At 42.4% G+C, this 24398-nt stretch overlaps 1 protein-coding gene across 2 annotated transcripts in view; it reads right to left on the bottom strand.

The window, feature by feature from the left end:
* LOC126094979 (tropomyosin-1) overlaps positions 1-24398 on the bottom strand; it is a 112666-nt gene that overhangs the window by 20106 nt on the left and 68162 nt on the right. Inside the window, exon 10 of one of the 2 annotated variants that reach the window (XR_007521901.1) lies at positions 19522-19847. The exons of the other annotated variant lie outside the window; for it this stretch is intronic. The gene's annotated coding sequence lies outside the window, so the exon portion shown is untranslated. The remainder of the gene's footprint in view (positions 1-19521; positions 19848-24398) is intronic. 2 annotated transcript variants of the gene reach the window in all.

The following is a 24398-nucleotide window of genomic DNA, read 5'->3' as shown; positions in this document are numbered from 1 at the left end:
ACAGTTTGTAACGAACGCAAAAAGGCGTCTCGACGTCAGCATTCTGGCATCGATGAATAAAATTTTGAAAGCCTCCATCACGCTAGTAATAGGAAAACAAGTTTTCAAAACACAGACAAATAGATCCATAATCAAATTTTTACCCACAACTTAGTGCGATATGGCAGGATAAGAAACTCCTACAGTATCGAAACCATACATTCAGGTAGCAAACAATTACATAAAGTCAGACACAAAACAGTTGTAAGACCACATCGTCAGGTATAAAATATTACATACAGTCAGAAATAATTGCCAGAAGCTACACCAGATGACTCCAAAACGGCGAAATCTTCGGGTCCAAAATAAATGGCAAGTTGACTAAGAGAAGAAAAAGAAAAGCAGAAGACTGGAAAAACGAATTCTGAAAAGAGAAAAGAAGCACACAGGAAGAGTACGAAAGAAATGTGGGCACGAAGGAACGCAAATGCCCACTTCTAAATGCATTGTTTATTCGCGCGTGACAAAATAACAATAAAAAGTAATTATCTTCTCATATTTTTGTGGCTACAGTCGTGTAATAAAGACGAAATGATAGTTTCGCCATTTTAGTGTACAAACTCCTTTTATTTTATGTTACTGTCATGATTTCGGCCTTAAGTCACTATGAAGTGCAGCAACGGTGGGTATAATTTGACTTAACTCAGTCTAATAATATCCAACAGTTTTGTACCTGACGATGGCTTATGGCCAAAATCTGATAGTAGTCTGTTTATAAAAGGCGAAGTCTCGACTGGCTGACTCACTCATTCACAGATTCATCATCACCCAGCCCAAACCGCAAAGGATAGAAACTTTAAATTTGAAAAAGGTGTTGATCTTATACTATAGACGCCGTTTAAGTAGTGGTTTCTCGAAGTTCCAGCCGTAAGGGCGAGGGGGGGGGGGGGGCAAAACAGGGGATAGAGGTTTTTTGAAAATATGTCGCTATTAAGGCAGTTTTTCTAGTCAGACCTACGAAATTTGCTATTTGGTTTCTCGGTCAGAAATAAAGAAATACAAGTTTCAGCATTATTGTACATTTGACCCCTATGTGGATAAAATAGTGGGTAAAAAGGTTTTTGAAAATAAAAGATTATCGAAGTACTACTATAGTTTTTTTAAAGTAACATCTACGAAAATTGGTATTTGAATTTTCGGTTGCAAATACAAAAAAAATACGTGCTGCAGCATTTTTGGAAATTCAACTCCCAAAGGGTTGAAATAAGAGATGAAATGTTTTATAAAATGTTTCATTATGAACGCATTTGCAGAGCTAAATCTACAAAAATTTGCATTTGGCTTATAGGTTAGAAAGTTAAACACCTAAGGGGGTGAAATATGGCCAGACTGACTCAATGACTCATCATCAACCTGCCGAAATCGTCAAGGACACGAAATTGAACTTTAGAGAGTGTGTGGCTGCCAGACTGTAGGTATCGTTTAAGAAGGGATCATTCGAATTTCCACTCCGAAAGCGGATGAAATAGGGGATGGAAGGCTTTTTGAAAATATGTCGCTATTTCGAAGACAGAACTATGAAAAATCAGTATTTGGTTTCTCAGTCAGGAATAAAAAAATATGTGTTTCAGCAAAATTGGTAATTCAGCCAAAAATGGGTTAAAATAGCGGAGACAAGTTTTTTGGAAATAATTCATTATTAAAGACTAAAGCCTTTTTAAAGCTACGTCTATGAAAAATGGTAACTGACTTCTCAGTTACAAACAAAAATAAGACATGTTACAGTGTTTTTGGGTGTTCAGCCTCTCAGGGGGTAAAAATTACAAAAAAAGTACTTTGTTATATTGAAAAGTTTTAAAACTGGTGTTTCACTTCTCAAATAGGTGTAAAGTAATATGTGTTAGGGGATGAAAATTCCTGTGGAAGTATGACCACAAGAACGCAAAAGGCATGGTTAAACAGAATCGCTTTTTGGTCAGAAGTACATTCGGAAAAGCCGTACTTCTGTGGCCTTAATTAGCATGAAAAGCTTATAAGATATTGCAATTTGTGAACAACATAAAAATTTGATTAGAGAGGAACAGAAAACAAAAAGTCTGTGCAGACCATACAAACTACGCGGGCGAAGCAGCGGATGCTACGATTGAGTAAAGTAAAGAAATTTGAACAATCAAATGCGTATCATTAAAAACAATAAACAGTAACCCTGCCGTGTACTTCACGGTGATTCGGAGAGTATGGATGTAGGTGTAATGCGTAGTACGAGATTTGTGTGGCGGAGCCGGAGAATGAGGTCAAGCGGGTGGAGCGCAGGTGAAGAGCAGGTGCGGCCAGGGTCAAGGTGCGCGCCGGACAATGGCCCTGGTGGTAGGTAGGCCACTGCGGACAGCCGCGCGCGCCGAAATCAATAAAGAGCCCCAAACAGCCACCGCAGGCCGGAAGCGCGCCACCACCCAACCGGCTGGGAGCTCCTCCTAGGACTCCACCACGCTCAGGTAGGTGTCAACTGGGGATGGGCTAACAGCGAACTTCTATTAATGTTATTTTTCTGTAACTGGTATTTTTAGTTGTAATTTGTTACAGTTTGAAATAATGGTTTGCGAATTCACGAGCTGTATGTTTCCGCACTCCACCATCTTTTTTTTTTCCTCTTGTTTATCACCGTAGCTGTCACACTTCGATTTTATTTATCCATTACTGGCACTGCGAACGGCCTTGCTGCAGTGGTAAGGAAAACATCACCCGCTAAGCCACAAAGATGACGAAAATGCGTGTTCAGTGACCGTGACAGACGGTCATTGAAGAGACTGTGACGAGAAAGACGAGGACATCTGCAAAACTATCACAGTCGCCAATTCTGTCAGCACCAAAGCAACACTAAGGGAGCTCCATAAACTTGGAATTCCGGGACGAGCAGGAATTTTAAAACCACTCACCAGCGATGCAAATACTCGTAACAGGAACATGTGGTGCCGAAGCCACATAACCTGGACCATGGAGCAATCAGACAGAAAATCCTGGGAAGTTCTGGTCTTACGTTAAATCAGTAAGTGGATCTAAACAGCGTATCCAGACACTCCGGGATGATAAAGGCAATGAAACAGAGGATGACACGCGTAAAGCTGAAATACTAAACACCTTTTTCCAAAGCTGTTTCACAGTGGAAGACCGCACTGCAGTTCCTTCTCTAAATCCTCGCACAAACGAAAAAATGGCTGACATCGAAATAAGTGTCCAAGGAATAGAAAAGCAACTAGAATCACTCAACAGAGGAAAGTCCACTGGACCTGACGGGATACCAATTCGATTCTACACAGAGTACGCGAAAGAACTTGCCCCCCTTCTAACAGCCGTGTACCGCAAGTCTCTAGAGGAACGGAAGGTTCCAAATCATTGGGAAAGAGCACAGGTAGTCCCAGTCTTCAAGAAGGGTCGTCGAGCAGATGCGCAAAACTATAGACCTATATCTCTGACGTCGATCTGTTGTAGAATTTTAGAACATGTTTTTTGCTCGAGTATCATGTCGTTTTTGGAAACCCAGAATCTACTATGTAGGAATCAACATGGATTCCGGAAACAGCGATCGTGTGAGACCCAACTCGCTTTATTTGTTCATGAGACCCAGAAAATATTAGATACAGGCTCCCAGGTAGAAGCTATTTTCCTTGATTTCCGGAAGGCGTTCGATACAGTTCCGCACTGTCGCCTGATAAACGAAGTAAGAGCCTACGGAATATCAGACCAGCTGTGTGGCTGGATTGAAGAGTTTTTAGCAAACAGAACACAGCATATTGTTATCAATGGAGAGACGTCTACAGACGTTAAAGTAACCTCTGGCGTGCCACAGGGGAGTGTTATGGGACCATTGCTTTTCACAATATATATAAATGACCTAGTAGATAGTGTCGGAAGTTCCATGCGGCTTTTCGCGGATGATGCTGTAGTATACAGAGAAGTTGCAGCATTAGAAAATTGTAGCGAAATGCAGGAAGATCTGCAGCGGATAGGCACTTGGTGCAGGGAGTGGCAACTGACCCTTAACATAGACAAATGTAATGTATTGCGAATACATAGAAAGAAGGATCCTTTATTGTATGATTATATGATAGCAGAACAAACACTGGTAGCAGTTACTTCTGTAAAATATCTGGGAGTATGCGTGCGGAACGATTTGAAGTGGAATGATCATATAAAATTAATTGTTGGTAAGGCGGGTACCAGGTTGAGATTCATTGGGAGAGTCCTTAGAAAATGTAGTCCATCAACAAAGGAGGTGGCTTACAAAACACTCGTTCGACCTATAATTGAGTATTGCGCATCAGTGTGGGATCCGTACCAGATCGGGTTGACAGAGGAGATAGAGAAGATCCAAAGAAGAGCGGCGCGTTTCGTCACAGGGTTATTTGGTAAACGTGATAGCGTTACGGAGATGTTTAACAAACTCGAGTGGCAGACTCTGCAAGAGAGGCGCTCTGCATCGCGGTGTAGCTTGCTCGCCAGGTTTCGAGAGGGTGCGTTTCTGGATGAGGTATCGAATATATTGCTTCCCCCTACTTATATCTCCCGAGGAGATCACGAATGTAAAATTAGAGAGATTAGAGCGCGTACGGAGGCTTTCAGACAGTCGTTCTTCCCGCGAAGCATACGCGACTGGAACAGGAAAGGGAGGTAATGACAGTAGCACGTAATGTGCCCTCCGCCACACACCGTTGGGTGGCTTGCGGAGTATAAATGTAGATGTAGATGTAGAATCAGAAATGTCATTTGGTCGGATGAGTCTTATTTCACAATGTGTCCAACATCAGGTCGAGATTAAGTCCCGAGAGCGAATTGCCGTGAGGGATCTGTGATGATTTGAGCAGCTATATTGTAGTGTTCCGTGGAACTGATGGCTACTCTTGAAAGGTCGTATTATAGCCTAGGATTATGTAACCATTGTCGCAGGTCAGGTTCATCCCACGGTACAATATCTGTTTCCCAGTCGTGATGCTGCGTTCCAAGACGGAAGGACCACTCTTCACATGTCTCGTATCGTCCAAGACTGGTTTTGAGAGGAGGAGGCTGAGTTTTCGCATCTCCTCTGACCATCTCGGTCACCAGATCTCAATATTATTGAGGTCTACTTTGGAGAGAAGGATGCCTGATCGCCATCCACCAACGTCATCATTAGCTGACAGTGCAGTTATTTTGCACGAAGAATTGTATAAGATTCCCTTGAAAATCATACAGGGCCCGTATTTATCCATTTCGAAATGACTGAAAGTGTTTTAAATGGCAACAGGTTTCCTACACCGTATCAGGTCTAGTAACTTAATGCATTTATGGTGTTTCGATATTTTTCTGAGTTGGGTTGAGTTGTTTGGGGAAGGAGACCAGACAGCGAGGTCATCGGTCTCATCAGATTAGGGAAGGACGGGGAAGGAAGTCGGCTGTGCCCTTTGAAAGGAACCACCCCGGCATTTGCCTGGAGCGATTTAGGGGGTTGGGTTGTTTGGGGAAGAGACCAAACAGCGAGGTCATCGGTCTCATCGGATTAGTGAAGGATGGGGAAGGAAGTCGGCCGTGCCCTTTCAAAGGAACCGTCCCAGCATTTGCCTGGAGCGATTTAGGGAATTCACGGAAAACCTAAATCAGGATGGCCGGACGCGGGATTGAATCGTCGTCCTCCCGGTGATATTTTTCTGCCCCCGCCCCCCCTGTATATCTGCTAACTGGTACATCAGGGCAAATAAAATGTGTCTAATCAACGGAAGTGATATGTTCTCCCCTCTCCCCTGTGAAAGTCATCACTTGTCAGAATATGTTGTCCCCTGTGAAAGTCATCACTTGTCAGAATCTAAGTGTAGCGCTTTTATTAACGCAAATGACTAAAAGTTACATGAGATGAGGCTGTTATTATTTGCAAACTAATCTTCACCGGCTGTGACGTGATAGGCTAGGGTGAGATATTGTAATCCTCAACGAAATCTTGGCTGTGCTGGCAGACTGATCTGTAGCGTAGCCCGAGGTTTAGGTTAGGCTGAAAGGTTATAATTTGGTTGTGAGTTGGCAAAGCCAACGAATGTGATTGCCAAATAAAGGTTATGGAAACAGATTAACCTGCAACGTAGCCTAATGTTTACGTTCACGCCATATTTAAAAACCATTTGCTACATTCAATGTCCTTTTCATCACAAAAACTAAAACTGCAATGTAAATGCAATCTTATATAATGTAGAAGACTCTGACGAGTATTTTGATTCATATTATACATCGTACATAAAATTCGAATAATGTAGCGGGTGAGAGTGGGGAGGGGTGTGCATTACGTAAATTTTACCATGTGATAAACAAAAGTTACATGAAACGTAGACTTGAGCACAGAGAAAATTTTATCCTAACAGAACAGTCTGTAGCCAGTATGGTTTACATTTGTTCTACCTTTGGCTTCAGATTATGTAGTAAAGAAACAAGTGTGAAAATATTAATAGTGACATGTTGAGAGTCGTAAAATAAATTTCCACGCAGAATAGTACGAGTTAGTATTCAAAATACGTGATTCACTTTTTCAACCATTGATAGGTTATACTTCTATAGCGTGAGAAACAAAATTCTTAGAACAAAGTACAAACGTCGGTCAACTAATGGCATATGGCGTAGAATGTTATAATGCTACTTTTAGTCGTTATTTGTGATTTATACTGCTGTTGATAAGAGTCAAAATAACATTATAAGAGTCTACACTCCATAGCGTGACACAATATTTTTAGAAAGAAGTACGAACTTCGCTGGCACAGGGCGTTGAATGTAACAATGCTATTCTTAGTCATTGTTTGTGGACAGTATAAATAAAGTTTTTACAGCCGAAATAACTTTATAGCAACCGAAGTAATATGTAACGTCCACGGTAGTAAGAATACAGTCAAAGTACTTATAGATGGCGCGTAGTCTAGTTGTGACTGAAATGACAGACAGATATTGATAATTTGTTACTGTGAAAAATGTGATCTCTGAACCACTTGTGATCTGCATCATTTAAGTTCTTTCTTGCCCTTCCCCACCCCAGTGTGAACACTGCGAACACCTACTGGGGCGTCCTTCACACATTAGGAAACACTTCACGAATCTTGCAGTCTTGAAGCACATTGCGTGTAAGATTTCTTTATAGATCTGGAACCATTGATAGAGATAGCACAGTACCAGTTGTTTACTCTAAGAAGAATGATGGCCCAGTGGCTCATGGGAGCAGAAGTCGACTGTCTGCGGTCGGCAGCGGCAGCTTTCACGACGCAGCCAGCCTCATCATTCTCAGAGAACAGACGACGCGTCGTTTAATTGCTTCTGCGAAATCGTAAACGAGGCCAGACATAACACGCAGAGTTAAATGTTACAGAACTGTTGCATGGAATAAAGTTCTCTGTTGGTTAAATTTACTGATATAATCAAGGTAGACACCCTTCGCACACAGTATTCCAAGCTAAGGGTACCAGCCAACGGAAAAAAATGAATACTGTCCAAAGTCATACACCGCTACTTTCCTCTGTCACCCCACCTAGACTGTTCTTAGAGCGAATGAGTAACACATGTAAAATCATACAGCTTCTCACGTGTGTGGTTACGGCACAAAGCTTCATATCGGTAACACGCAGCGGAAAAGTTGGGGAATTTAACTCTTCTCGAGGAGTACATATGTTTCCTTTTTTTAACCATTAGTAACCGGGATGAAGCATAGATTTTCATCTTCATGGAATTTTCGCTTCTAAATGGAAATAATTTAAGGGGGAACTTCCGAGAAGTTTGGCAGGAATAAAGCTGTGAGGACAGGTTACACTCGTGTCTGGATATCTCAGAATATTTGCCTGCGAAAGACAAAAGCTTCGGGTTCGAACCCCGGTACATCACCCAGTTCTAATCTGCCACGAAGTTTCAGATTGCAGGTTTGATAGCTACTAACCTCTTCAACTACGTAAACCGAGCCCCGTGAAGGCAAATGAGAAGACGCTTGATAAAACATGTAGTGAAACTGAAGCGCAATCCACCGAACGGGTATCAAATAGAAAGACATGCACCATGCTACATGCCACAAGTGATTTATTTGTGTACGATAACTCACATCGCACCCGTAACGATGCAACGTACAGTGATAGACTGAGCTAGGGAGTAGGAAGCGTTCAGTACTATAATAGAAGTGCTCTGAGATCCAAGGAGGTCCAGAATTGTCAGAACAGCAAAATATCTCATTTGAATAGCTCAGCTGTTGTCGATCCATAGCTAATATTTTAAATCTTTATGAGTTATGGGCCAAAATGTATGAAAATATAAACAAGTAATCGTTTTTCCGTAAAAGCGTTATCCACAATCGGCCGAAGAAAGAATGAGCATGTCAACATGAGTTTTGCTGTTTTGGCAGCAAAGCAATCGGAGATGGCAGAAGTGAAGAGAACGTAAAATGCTGACTGGCAATACCAATAAATTAAAACGTAAGTATTAGGAATTCTTTTCCGCAGGTATTTCTCTGGAAAGTAGCTTTGTACTTAAGTGAAACGTAGACGATAAACAATTCAGATGAAATGAGGAAAGAAGATTTTGAAATGTGCTGCTGCAGAAGAATGTTGTAGGTCAGACAGTCAGATGAAATATATGCTGACGAGGTGCTGAATAGAAATGGAGACAAAAAAAATTTATGGCACAATTCCACTAAAATTTGGGATCGTTCGATAGGACACATTCTTAGGGATCACAGAATCGTGGAATTGATAATGGAGGGAATTACGGTGAGTAAAAATTGGGAAGGAAGACCTAGGTTTTACTGCAGTTATCACATTCACATATATGTGCAATAGTTATGCAGAGATGAAAATGCTTCCAATGGATCAGTAGAGAAATTTAGGAATCTGAGAGATACGTTTAGGTAACATTACAGGGAGACTTAAAAAGAAACAAACACGTGAAACCAATGACAACAAAACGAACGGAGGACCCAAATTTGTTCAAAGGATTCTGCAACAGTGGAATGCATCTTTTACAGTAACTGCACGCAAGTTGTTGTACGACAAATTCTAAATTTCAGCTTAAGTGCGGGGGGTTCTGCCAAACCACCTTCGTTTCGTGGATGACATTGTCCTGTTTCCCTCTAGGATAGGTAAACGTCTACAATAAATGGAGGAATTTAACAAATAAAGGATGCAGGTCAGAAAATCAGTTATTCGACTGTCGACCGGAAAGTAATTCCGCTCATTTTCTTTCTCAGCCGACTGCAAAATTGCGAGTTTGAAACGTCAGGAATGAATTCTTTGAAGTTTCTTTATTGCGCACGCAAATTTCCTTTTCCGTTGACAGATAAGATTGCTGCAGCAATGTTTCGAAATAGCGTCTGTAAGCGAAGTAGGTTACTAGCAGTGTGTCATTATTGCATTTGTCACTGTGGAGAAAAAAGCTGTGGGGAAGGTCCACAAACGTTTGTATTAAGTCTGTGGAGCATCTCCGGTCGACAGGAGTACAACTGGTCACTGGATACAGATGATAGAGCCATCAGAAAGCCATCGGCGGAGGTCTGTAATTTGGAGCGAGCAGAGAGGTCATACACACCTGTAATGTTGCCGCGGGACAATGTTCTCATTCGTGAGGATCGAAGCATTGCGATACGGAAGTTGGCGTTGCTGCAGAAAATCAGCAAAGCAAGTGCTGGGGCAGTTATCCACTGTCTTCAGTACTTAAAAGTGTGTGCAAGATATGTCTCAGCACTTCTGATCACATTACGAAACAGAATTCGACAGTGACACCCCATCCACGCTACAACCCTGACCTAGCTCATAGTTCCACTTGCGTGGGCCATTAAATGATAGAATTTGTCGAAGACATTTTGAGGACGACAACGAGGTGACTCGCGCAGTGAAACAATGGCATCATGGCCAGAACAAGGACAGGTACCGACAGGGCGTACACACCAATGTGTCTCGCTGGAGGAAATCCATAGAACAGGAAGAGGATAACGTGAGAAAATAGGATGTGTAGATAAAACATCATTCTTTCACGTGTATAATTATTGTTGCGTGGAATAAATAACTGATGAAGCAAAAGATGTGGGATATTACTTTCTGGGCAACCCTCGTAGTGACACTAAATTGTTGTGTAACCAACATACACTACTGGCCATTAAAATTGCTACACCAAGAAGAAATGCAGATGATAAACGGGTATTCATTGGACAAATATATTATACTAGAACTGACATATGATTACATTTTCACCAAATTTGGGTGCATAGTTCCTAAGAAATCAGTACCCAGAACAACCACCTCTGGCCGTAATAACGGCCTCGATACGCCTGGGCATTAAGTCAAACAGAGCTTCGATGGCGTGTAAGGGTACAGCTGCCCATGCAGCTTCAACACGATACCACAGTTCATCAAGAGTAGTGACTGGCCTATTGTGACGAGACAGTTGTTCGGCCACCATTGACCAGACGTTTTCAGTTGCTGAGAGATCTGGAGAATGTGCTGCCCAGGGCAGCAGTAGAACATTTTCTGTATCCAGAAAGGCCCGTACAGGACCTGCAACATGCGGTCGTGCATTATCCTGCTGAAATGTACGGTTTCGTAGGGATCGAATGAAGGATAGAGCCACGGATCGTAACACATCTGAAATGTAACGTAAACTGTTCAAAGTGCCGACAATGCGAACAAGAGGTGACCGAGACGTGTAACCAATGGCAACCCATACCATCACGCCGGGTGATATGCCAGTAAGGCGATGACGAATACACGCTTCCAATGTGCGTTCACCGCGATGTCGCCAAACACGGATGCGACCATCATGATGCTGTAAACAGAACCTGGATTCATCCGAAAAAATGACGTTTTGCCATTCGTGCACCCAGGTCCGTCGTTGAGTACACCATTGCAGGCGCTCCTGTCTGTGATGCAGCGTCAAGGGTAACCGCAGCCACGGTCTCAGAGCTGACAGTCCATGCTGCTGCAAACGTCGTCGAACTGTTCATGCAGATGGTTGTTGTTTTGCAAACGTCCCCATCTGTTGACTCAAGGATCGAGACGTGGCTGCACGATCCGTTACAGCCATGCGGGTAAGGTGCCTGTCATCTCGATAGCTAGTGGGATACAGCACGGCGTTCCGTATTACCCTCCTGAACCCACCGATTCCATATTCTGCTAACAGTCATTGGATCTCGACCAACGCGAGCAGCAATGTCGCGATACGATAAACCGCAATCGCGACAGGCTACAATCCGACCTTTATCAAAGTCGGTAACGTGATGGTACGCATTTCTGCTCCTTACACGAGGTATCACAACAACGTTTCACCAGGCAACGCCGGTCAACTGCTGTTTGTATATGAGAAATCGGTTGGAAACTTTGCTCATGTCAGCACGTTGTAGGTGTCGCCACCGGCGCCACCCTTGTGTGAATGTTCTGAAAAGCTAATCATTTGCATATCACACCACCTTCGTCCTGTCGGTTAAATTTCGCGTCTGTAGCACGTCATCTTCGTGGTGTAGCAATTTTAATGGCCAATAGTGGACTACACTCATGTTCAGAAAAAGCGGAACGCCTTGAACGACTTGAGATAGGTCGTTTAATATTCACAGGACATGTACATTACTATGTTGTACCGAAATGATGAGCATTTTGACCATTGATATCGTGGCGCAACACCGCCCGCCAGTGAAATGTGCCTGCAGCTCTGGTTGTCGCTATGAACCGAAGGTAATGGATCAGTGTGACTTTAGCAGACTTTCAGGATGTCTCGCAGACATATGTGCGAACGGTACTGTCAAATCAGCGACTTTGAAAGAGGGCGCCTTATTGGCATGAGAGAGTGTGGTGCATCCATCCGGGAAATCGCTGCTTGTGTTGGACAAGGTGTTGTGGCAGTCCAAGCTTCTGTGCAGAACGATTCACGGAAAGCCGTACAACACGGCGAGCAGGGTCATGTCGCACTACTAAGCAGTGGAGCAGTGTAACGCATCGTATATCTACCTTTGACGAATGCGCAGAAACATGCTAGACGCAATGGTGAATGGAACGACGTCACTGGGGACAGGAATGGCATCAGATAGTGTTTTCGGACAAATTCAGTTTATGTTTGTTTGAAAATGATGGCCGCATTTGGGTTTGGCGCAGACAAGGGGAGCGCCATCTACTGACTGCATTCGCACAAGACCACACCGCCAGCTCAAGGCCTTATGGAATTGGGTGCTGCCGCGCGGGATTAGCCGAGCGGTCTAGCGCTGCAGTCACGGACTGTGCGGCTGGTCCCTGCGGAGGTTCGAGTCCTCCCTCGGGCATGGGTGTGTGTGTTTGTCCTTAGGATAATTTAGGTCAAGTAGTGTGTAAGCTTAGGGACTGATGACCTTAGCAGTTAAGTCCCATAAGATTTCACACACATTTGAACATTTTTTTGGAATTGGGTGCTATTGGGTACAACCACAAATCACAGTTGGTGCATATCCAGGACACTGTGACCATTGTGACTGACGTGAATGACAACCTGCGACCCGTAGCCATTACCTTTCTGCACAACATCCCGAGACGCCATTTTTCAGCTACCAATACACGACCACGTCTAGCTGCACGAACACTTCTTGGTGTCACAGAATGTCAACATTTTTCCCTGGCTTGCCAGATCACCAGACTTGTCGCCAATCGAGTATACAGGGTGTTACAAAAAGGTACGGCCAAACATTCAGGAAACATTCCTCACACACAAATAAAGAAAAGATGTTATGTGGACATGTGTCCGGAAACGCTTAATTTCCATGTTAGAGCTCATTTTAGTTTCGTCAGTATGTGCTGTACTTTCTCGATTCACCGCCAGTTGGCCCAATTGAAGGAAGGTAATGTTGACTTCGGTGCTTGTGCTGACATGCGACTCATTGCTCTACAGTACTAGCATCAAGCACATCAGTACGTAGCATCAACAGATTAGTGTTCATCACGAACGTGGGGTTTGCAGTCAGTGCAATGTTTACAAATGCGGAGTTGGCAGATGCCCATTTGATGTATGGATTAGCACGGGGCAATAGCCGTGGCGCGGTACGTTTGTATCGAGACAGATTTCCAGAACGAAGGTGTCCCGACAGGAAGACGTTCGAAGCAATTGATCGGCGACTTAGGGAGCACGGAACATTCCAGCCTCCATGGCCTCCACGCTCTCCTGGCCTCAACCCTCTTGACTTTCATTTATAGGGGCATTTGAAAGCTCTTGTCTACGCAACCCCGGTACCAAATGTAGAGACTCTTCGTGCTCGCATTGTGGACGGCTGTGATACAATACGCCATCCTCCAGGGCTGCATCAGCGCATCAGGGATTCCATGCGACGGAGGGTGGATGCATGTATCCTCGCTAACGGAGGACATTTTGAACATTTCCTGTAACAAAGTGTTTGAAGTCACGCGGGTACGTTCTGTTGCTGTGTGTTTCCATTCCATGATTAATGTGATTTGAAGAGAAGTAATAAAATGAGCTCTAACATGGAAAGTAAGCGTTTTCGGACACATGTCCACATAACATATTTTCTTTCTTTGTGTGTGACGAATTTTTCCTGAAAGTTTGGCCGTACCTTTTTGTAACACCCTGTATATGTTATATGGTGAAACGGCGGGAGCAGTGCTTTGCCCCAGTGCTAACCGCCACAGATGAACTTTGGAAACAGGTGAATGCACCATGGATAGCTATAGTACAGGACGCTATTCGCGCCTTCTACACGTCGATGCTATCACGCGTGAAACAAGTTATCAGGGCCTATGGCGGACCCTGTACCTTCTATGTTCAAAAGGTTCAGATGGGACTTAACATCTGAGCTCATCAGTCCCCTAGACTTAGAACTATTTAAACCTGACTAACCTAAGGACATCACACACATCCGTGCCCGAGGCAGGATTCGAACCTGCGACTGTAGCAGCAGTGCGGTTAGGGACTGAAGCGCCTAGAACCGCTCGGCCACAACGACCGGCTGTGCCTTCTAGGCAAAAGGACATGTGCTGAACCTTGGTGACTGAAATGCTAATCATTTCTGCAGAACATACACGACCTTTGAGTACGAACGTCCTATCTCTAATCGATCAAAGTATTCTGGTTTTTTTATGAACACCAGTGTAAAACTAAATTGGCATGAGTTAAAAACTAAGTCACACGATCAGCTGACGAGTTTGTGTATTTAAGGCTACTGAAGAGGATGACTGGATGAGCAGCAAAAGAAATGAACAGGAGGTTACAAATCGCCAGGAATGAGTAAGGTTAACTAAATAGGATATTCACAACTAAGGCTCTGATCTGCCTGAAGAAAGAAATTGACAGACTCTATGTATTACTTGTTTTCTCTTACGGTAATGGGAAGTGGGCTTTTGATGTAGAGTTCAGCAGAAACCTGTTGTAAAGTTAAATGAGTGTATGGCATTATTGGCCTGAATGAGGATGAAATGGCGATAAGGACAACACAACACCCAGTCCACGAGCGGAGTAAATCCCCAAGCCGGGCAGAGAATCGAACCCCGGCCCGCTGCATGAGAGGCAAGCACTGGGAGTGAGGACGTCCTGGAGTGGATTATGACTGTTATGAAAATGAAGTGAAGCTGACTGGGATTTGGGATGGTCAAGTATATTATTTGTGCAATTCCACGAAAAAGTAAAACACACGTGACATCAGAAAAGGAATGATAAAGATCACGATCATGATAGTGGTGATCATGGTAATGATAATCATGATGATTATGACAGTGGGGACGGGACCTTATGGAGATTTGACCTTATGGACAAATCTTACTCAATGATTCGTCAACGATGTGTAGCCATAATTGTACTCTCACAAGTCGATAAGTGGCAAAAGGAAGTCAGAGTCGCATTCCAACAAAGGATATATGTGCGCAGTATTCTGATATGAAAGCCACGTCGGAGACCCTCTGCCAGCCTCCCAGCGTCATTTAGCCAGAGATGAGACGGAAGCCAATCTCGGCAGACAAACATTTGCTGTGGGGCACGGAGCATGCATGCACCGTGTTTGTTCGTAGCGGATCGAAGCCACTCACTCGGCTGCATCCCTGTTATCCGCCTGTCTCACCGTAGTACGTCTACCTGGCGAACATCCCCGCAGAAACTTCCAGAAATATTTACATTGTTTCTCGAAGCATTCTCTGCACACTTTAAGCTTACGGTCAGCAACAGAATAAAGATTTGTATAATACCGATAACCAGGTATCTCCCCGTTCAAGTGAATGGCATAGAGAAGAAAAAAAGACGGTAATTAGTCACAATTTGTAGTAAACACTTCATTTAACGCACCTTAGATCATAAAGCCTCACGAACAAGTACTGCATGTTACTCAAGTGCTTACCGCAAAAATATTGCAATAACAGAGTTCAGGAAATTGTTACGACGAAAACAAATGTATTCATCATAGTGAGGTCTGAAGTCGTGAAAAGTGTAACATAAAACTACAAACTTTGTGTGACCGAATAAAATGTACCATGAACCATGAATTATTTACTACACCCTATTTGCAATAATTTGTCTTGTCCGTCAAGTAATTACAAGAAAAAAATAAGGTACTTTGTATCTCATCCTCATAAAAACTCGTGGTACACATTTACTTGAAAACTATAAAACTATGAAAGTTTCTGCAATGTGTTATTGGCAGTGTTACACGAATTCATACTTCGTTAATGTTCGTAATAGCCTGACTCGTGATTTATTTCCATTAAAAAAAGGTAACTAACTGTCAGTCCAATGGGATACACAAGTACTGAATTCTAAGTGTGCCTCTCTTGGAAAACAACATACAGACGAATGACAAACATTCAAAGTTCTGGTAGTACCAAAAAGCCTTATAAACAGTCGTCGTTAACGAAAAGATGGAAAGCGAATAACAATCGAAAACCTGTTTTTAATATCTGAATTACAGAACTGCAGAAATAGATTTATTGCGTAATTAACACCTTCCAATGGGATGAGCTGATTAAAATTCTCGTGGTAAGTTGTAATTTATTAGACTATTCTTGCTGAAAAAATTCTTTTGTCCCTAAGGTATTTAAATAGCATCATATCTTACAGTACTACAACTGTATTATGTTAAAAGCAACAATTATCTCTCAAAAAACTTCATTTCATACTTTTTAAGAATCCGTTTCCCAAATATGGGCAATAATTTGGTGAAGCTGTTATTCTGAGTACTATTCTAAAAATTTCATTATGTTCAATTATGTGTAATCTGTAAGTAGCGAAACGGGTTGAAATAGGAGTCCTTCCATATAGATTTAAGTTAACTGTAGTGCCAGTTCTGTCAGTAACAGAAATGCTCCTTCGACACGAGTGCGTCCTGTTTATTTAAGGTCGTGTTGACATTCAAAGGTGATGTTTCCAATATGCTACTTGCAATCAATTTTAATAACGTAAGGATAGCTTCACACTCCCAGTATTTCCACATTTCAGCATTTATACATCACAGTCATGACCTTGAAGTCCATTCGACTATTAAAATTTTCATGCTCAATGATAAAATCCGCTACAGTTGCAAAAATTGTTTATTTCTAAAAAGGAAAGCAGAACCCGTTTTCAGGACCGGGTTGAGCTTTTCTTTTTGTTAATAGATAATATTCCAATTTTATCAGATATTATGTTACCTGTTGGTCAAAAACCATTAACATGTGTAATCTATAGGATCAGACATTAAAAATGAATGTAAGTGGCAGTGCAATGTTTAGTTTGTCAAATTCGATACATTCATGTTTATTGACCAGCGAGGTATATTGTATTTGGCGAAACATGAAACTGAACTCTTGTAGAGACTTGAATGTCACGTTTGTAAAGCACAAATGCTAGAACGTTGTTATTGACTCAGTTTGACAGTTCTATCTCTGATACCAGATACATTGCAGCTTAGATGTCAATATCACATCAAACGCTAAGGCGCACCATGAAGGAAAATATTTATTACATCTTTTTTTATAATTTTACGAACGTCGAAAGTCAAATTTTATTGCACATATAGAAACCGAGGAAACTGTCTAATCCAGTTGCAATTATTTGCTTCAGTGGCTACAATCGGTTGAAACATTTAGGTAATTATCAAGTGCGAAGAACAAGCCCATCCTTCTTCGCGACAATTCTCGGCCGCACTCTTCAGAGGCAATGACGATGCCCCTGAAGCGTTTTCGATGGCAAGTGTTTCAACACCCACCATAGAGCCCGAACTTGGCTCCCTCTGATGTCCATCTCTGCTTACATGAGCCGCTGGCCATGACGACATTTGGGCACAGGAAACGAACTGCAGACCAACGTACAGAAGTGACGGAAAGCACACGTGGCTGCCTTCTATGACGAGGGATTGTGAAGCTGGTACAACGCTAAGACCAATGTCTACGTCAGTGCGGCGATTATGTAGGATGTAGCTGGAGGATGTATCTAACTGTTGCAGAAAAAAAAATCATTTTTGATTTTCACTGTGGTTGCAATTTTGCGACCGATAGGACCTAGCTTTCAGAATAGCCTTCGTATTGCCCGAAGCCTTCCATCCTCTGCAGATCTTATCATCTCCTTGGTTTTACTGAGAGCGACGTGTTGAACCACCTGCAAACGTCACAACGTCGGTACTTCGTACAAATATTATTGATTTGTTGTCCTGCTCCGTTTTTATATCGAGAGAGCGGAAAGATGACTGTTAATGTACCTATGTAGGCACCTGAATCTCTTATTCTCATGGTCCCTATGTGAGATATGCGGTAGCGACAGCGTAACAGTCTCACAATCTTCTTCTCAAAATTTATTCAACAATGTTTCGCGACAAGCACATCACATTTCTTCACTCGAATTCCACTACTATTACTGTAACCATCCCGTGCCAGCTATTGCGACCTGTTAAGAATTTAGCAACGCGCCTTTGAATTTTTTCGATGTCTATTGCCACGTCAATTTGATAGGGACACTAAAACTCGAACCAATAATCTGGAATTGATCACACTGGCGCCTCTTATGTAATTTCGTTTACAGATGCATTGCAGTTTCCCAGGTTCTGTACAACAAATCCGTTTTCCACTGACCTTCCCTAATGCTGATTATAAGCGATCGTCCTGTTTCATATTGCTACGTAGCATTACCCCTGACTCCTATACAAAGTGATATATTCAAGGTGTTCACAACTAATCTTGTATTCGGATACCATCAAGTTCACTCTCTTTATTATTACGTGTACAGGCAGCGGACAATGTTTTTTTTTTTTTTTTTTTTTTTTTTTTTTTTTTTTTTTTTTTTTTTTTTAGAATTCCGTATCTCAGTCAGTAAAAACGGAACCCCAATAGGAATACTTTGTTGTCCGTTTGGCTGGCTGTCTGTTAAGACCCACTTTTTTTCAGTAGTGACGAATAAGAGTATAAAGTTGAAATTTATGTCAAATACTAGGGTCGACGGTCCCTTGGCGTTGTGTGTAAGAAATGTGAACTTCTAAATTAATGAGATCAAAGTATACTGCCCTTTATGTCACACATTACGTCTCGCAAACTCACTCGTCTAAACCTATAAATGAACTGTCTATTATACGTAATTACGGAACGCTCAGAGCGCAAATCCTACTCGCACGTGTCCGGTTTTTATTTTTAGTCCACCTTTCATTGTCTTGACTTCCAATTAGTGTGGCTGTCTGCAGGCTGGAAGAGAGATGAAGTTTGGGGACGGAAGTCTTCTCACAGTTGACACACATAGATGAATGCCGTCCACATAAAGCATCCCGTGACGAAAGTCTGCCTGGGAGGAGTTACTACTATGTAAGCATGGCCTAGACGTCGGTGCCGTTCTTCTGTATAGCTACATCTGCACGGAGAGAAACTTTTGTGTAACGAATATGTGCGACGTATTGAGTCCGCGAACCACACGACTATCGGTGGAATAGAGGCTAAATTCATAGGTAAACATAGCTAACAGGTTAGCAATGACTTCATACCACAGAGAGTTTGTTGACCTGTCTGGAGAAAGTTTTGTGTCTGAAATGTTGACAGTACGAAAGCGGGGTACCATTGCAAGCTGTGAAAGTCCATGTGAAGTGAAGCAGACAAACAATTTGCAAGCTCAAGCAGAACCATATTCGTGAAGCCACGCCGGACGCACTTGACATGTGAGCACCTGAAACAAGCTTGCTGCAGAGGTTGCTATGGCTATCCGTCTTTTTTTTTACTGTGGTTTGTTGGAAAGTATTATTCTTTTAACTTAGCTTGTTGCAGAGTAAATTGTAATACAAGACCATACAGTAAGTAATGAAACTAAGATCTATGCATAAGAGAAGGAAGAGTCTAGTTATCTACTGAAGCACTCTAAGCTATATTAACTACAGATCAATATTATTAATAAATGAAAACTACAGTTATCATTATATGAAAGCAGCTATTTTAGTGTTACGTACTAGCAAAAGATAGTTATGTATAGGCTTACAGATGTCAAAGCAAAGAGTAATAGAATATGACTACAATTTTAAAAGATTTGTCTAAGAAGATGTACAAAAAAAGAGAGTTGCAAATATTTTAAAAATTATATATGTGATATGGCATAAAGAAAGCTTACTACCTTCTTGCAGCAGTCCTCACGAGGCAGCAGCAGTTAATAGTCCGTCTTTTTTTGTTTGCATCACCCGGAAAAGTCTTTTTTTGGCAACAGCACAAAACACACACAATGCGTTGTTAAGTCGGACAGAACAGTAACACATTTTTGTTGTTGTTGTGAGAGAAGAACGGAGACGTGTAGACAAGTAACAGACATTTGCATGTGCAACTTTTTTTTGTTTGTTTTGGAGGCGATATTTTTTTTTGTTTAATATCCTGTAAGCTCGGCAAACGTGGAGTCCAAGTCGTCGGTAATCGACTTGTATTTCTCCTTCTCGTTGAATAGGTTGTCTGGAACACGAAGCAAGCAATGCCGACAGTTAGTGAAGCCAGGAGCGTTACATCTGGCGCAACTGCACACAATACACAGGCTATGGCAAATAGCAAAGCGTTTATGACGACACAAGTAAATATGACATTTCCAACAATGCAATAACATATTCGAAGCTCCACGTACAAGCACACGTTGACAAAACTACAAGTATTAGACAAAGTATAAACAGAAAAGCTAATTTGTTAGGTACAACAATTTCTACAAGGTGAATCAATACTACAGATCTACTTAACTACAAGTACTACAAGACGCACAAGGTAAAAGCTAACTCCACCGACGAACTTAGGAAGATCGTTCAGGGATGTAGAATTGGTGGTTTGATACTGGGAGCCTATGGACTCCATTTCATTACTAATGAAATATTTCTTTGTCTTATGGTAAAATGTATTATGATGATTGGTCCATGACAGTTAGACTATAGCACATTGAGTTTCAAATACATCTATATTCTGCATAAAGGAGCATTACACATGATAAAACATGGATAGACTTACACAGGGCCCAATGCTTTGTATTTTTGGCAGATTTATGTGTTCTGTGTGATCGTCGTATGTAGACAAACCGATCCTCCATTTTATATCATACCCGCATTGATTGGTAACTGATCCTGAGTTATTGAGCTCACAGTTATATCTCAGTTATCGAGCAGTTAAAGAAGCTGTGGAGAAACCTGACATTCAACATGACTGAGCAGATTCAGTGGCTGAGTTTCGGAGCCACAGATAACACAAGATCTTGATCCTCGCAGTGTCGGACTTCAGGATAAAATTTCAGCATGGTACAGCCGCTAATAGAAATAAAGTTATGTGAATACTGGATAAAGATCCTCAAATTGCCACGTCAAAATCTGATAAAATCCCAAGATTTTGATGATTTTACTGACCTCTTCCGCGGCTGATGACGATAATGGAGGCAGCCATCGAAATCTGGTATTTTATCCGAACTTGACGCGGCAAGTTAACTGGGAATCTCGCAGTGAAAGACTTCGTAGCCGTCCATGAATATTATTTCTTTTTAGGAAATAAACATTTCTCCGGCATTTGAAAGTAATTCGAGCTAACTCGCAGTTTTCTCGGGGAAGAAGGGAAAACGCCTGTAAATATTGATAGCTCTGTCGTGGGAAGTCTCTTAAGTAGTGAACAGTTAAAGTTCGCAGTCTACATCGTGGTTGTTGGTCTTGCATGATAGACGAAAAAGTCGTTTTGTCTGAAAAATCTAAGCAAGGGTTTACAACTTTGTGATATACAGGACATCAAATCCCGTCTGAGGCCTGCGATCATTTTTATGTTAATACTTGGCAACCAATGCCTTACAACCCAATAAAGTCATGAGATGTTCAATTGCTGCTCTGCTTCAAGACTGCTTTTGTTGCATTTATAGTTACATGTTATTGGACACTTTCTTTGAGTTGTCAAGGCTGTACGCCTGGTTCGATACTAAGGAGTTCAAGTTTGTGACGTCTGAAGATTGGTGTAATCCCGAAACACGTAACATGTTCCAATAAAAGAGTCAGTTGATCATCTTATGACTTTATTGCGGTTGTACAGCATTGTTTGCCAATTTTTTACGACTTTAATCTTTCATATCCTACTGAACTGCAGCCCAGATAAAACATCTTTGACCTTCCACATCTGTCGGAATGCCAGCATAAAGGTCATATCGTTTGTTATTCCCTGTCTGAAACAATGCTTGCAGCAAGTGGAATTAGTAAGATTTCATACGCAGCAGTTCACACAGGACACGCTACAGTGCAGTATTTCGTAGTTTCAATATGACTACATACCCTAACAATGTATATCTGAGTGTTTACGCAACCATTTGTCATATAATTTTCGTAATCCTAATCTGAAATCCGTAGATGCCCTGTACTCGAATACTTGCAAAGGCAATCCTCTCCTAAAGCAAACTTAAGAAACTCTATCTTTCCTTGTGGCAGATGCCACGATCATTATGATACATAGTATGAATATGTGGCATTTCTGTGAGGTGTTATAGCCTAACTGTCGTGGCCCAACAAACAGAAACTAAGGAATGAAACTGCTAAGTAATAATAACAATAAATGTTAGTGGAGTCCATACATTATTTGAATCACAGTACATCAGACTCCTGATCAATCACTCCAGGTTCATCGGTATAATAACTGTTCATACTTGGTACTTCACAGCTAATTACGGACAAATTGCACTAAGAAACTACAGGAAATAGGCATCACATAGACTACAACTACACATGCATTGTAGACAAAGGCATACGCTCGCAGATAGCGATCAGCATTCTACCTCGCAATTTGGTTAACAACTACTTGAGATGGGTGCGACTACTTGCTCGCTACTCTACACGTGTTAGCTCTCTTCTACAGCCACACACTACCACTACGTACTACTTTTCCGATGCCGGAATGCATCCTCGTGGCTAGGAACGCCCCGAAACGGTCCTCTTCAGGACTACGCATCTCGTCTGTGTGATGCGGGATGCTGAGCACCTCCGTTTGGTCTCCGGCGGGAGCAGAAACCTCAGTTTGTTCCCGTACAGGTATTACGACGTATCATGGGTGATATTAGTATCCTTGCGTCACACTGTTTGAGCACTAAGGTCATCAGAGCATACCAAAAGATAGTCACCCTCCAAGAATCATCACGCTGATGCCTTTAAACAGAATCTTTGCCCTTGATAATGGCATCCGTTCGACGTTGATGACAGTCTACAGGCAACCATAAATAAAATAGCCTCTGGCTGCAAGAATGGTTTCATAACTTTTTTATTACACATCGATATCGGGACTACCAGTCCTAATTTTAGATGAGCCTTAAATGCACGTCTCACTGATGTTAGCTGTTGTTTTTCTGGATCACTGCCGGCTGTCAACCGAATCATAAGATTACAAGCCCCATGTTACAATACCACACAAAATAACACCTCACTCGTCAGCAACAGACTGTAGTTTGCGGACTGTACTCTGTTGCCTCTAGCGAGCTGTCATTTTGTGTGGTACTGTGCACGTGGGGCATGCACACTTACCATTCACTTGACAGCCAACTGTGATGCAGAAAAAAATACATAACATCTGTTAGATGTTTAGTTAAGGTGCATCTGAACTTAGGACTGGCAGTCCTGATATCGAACGCGTGGTAAAAGAAAGTTATAAAACCATCCCTGCAGCCAAAGGTTATTTCACTTATAATTGATAATCATCTTTGGCTGCGTTCCGACCATCCACTACTATACACAGTCGAGAGTCTGCAAGTTTTTCTGGTTATCCATCTTCAGCAGAAGCCACTCATTCCTAATTAGACGTCGTAGAGCTACCAAATTGCAGGAATATTCTTTCCTAGGTTTCTCTTGCTGTTGCAAATAACACCATACATAATCTGTGGCATTAAAACTGGTTGATTTAGCGGGCTGGTCGAGTTGTAATAAGCGTTTAGACGTTCCTCGAACCGGGAATGCATGTGTGCAACTCTATGAACACGGCTGTTGATGTCTTGGAAGACAGGTGTCCACAACATACTCGCCAAAAAGATGTGGGAGCAAAGACAAACTCACTGAGGATGTTAAACGTCCTGCTTCACTGTGTCAGTAATCTGAATGAATAGCCCCAAGCTATGGTACAGAAAACGCCCCTGAAACATCACAGAACGATCTGTACCTAAAGTACACCTTCCACATATGATGGCCTAAATGCCTTGAGTGGCTGTAGTGTCCTACTCATACTTTGAGCAACATTAATAATTCTTTAGCAAAAATAATAAGAAGTGGTGAGGAAGCTGCGCGAAGTATTGCTGGTGGGCACTGAGATAGCGACATGTGTGTCACAATAACAAACATTCAAGGGGATTGTGAGGAGAATATAGCTGGGTTTCTGCACTGGTATACATGTCGCAAATCTCATTCTTTATGCCAACGAGAAAACGCTTACGAGAAAATAGGTGATAGCGACGTAGGGGATAAGATGCGGTAACACCGGAAGTCGTCATGCAAATGTATAGTTTGTATACCCACGTTAATTATCAATCATTTTCACCTCTGTCAAATGGTTCAAATGGCTCTCTGGATGCAGCAACAGACTGCACCAGACGGCAGTAATCATACAGCAAGTGGGTCGACGTCACCACACCAGGCCAAGTCTCCAGTTATGGGCGATGTGACTAGGTAGCAGGTTTTTGCGAAACAAATGAGCAGCAGAGGCATATAAACATGTATAAATATTGAGGTAAGGGGACTTTTCGTCGCCGGGAACCAGCAGCTCCACTATAACGCCTAATCCGGACAGCGAGTGGACAGGGGGAATAGCAGCAGCCATGAGCTCTACACCGGACTATGTATTCCGCCAGCACTAAGTCCTTCACTGGACTTGGAGCCATAGCCGCATGACTTGTCGTCCACGCCTGCTGCCGCCGACGCTGAGTCCCTAATGGGATTTGGCGCCTCAGCGGCAGCTGCCACCCGTTTGCTGCCAGAGGGGAGCGAGTCAACCCTTCTCCACATGCCGCCGCAGTGACGTGCGCAG

The sequence above is a fragment of the Schistocerca cancellata genome, chromosome 8 (genome assembly GCF_023864275.1).
Source record: "Schistocerca cancellata isolate TAMUIC-IGC-003103 chromosome 8, iqSchCanc2.1, whole genome shotgun sequence".
Lineage (NCBI taxonomy): Eukaryota > Metazoa > Arthropoda > Insecta > Orthoptera > Acrididae > Schistocerca > Schistocerca cancellata.
This window is presented reverse-complemented; position numbering and strand designations above follow the sequence as displayed.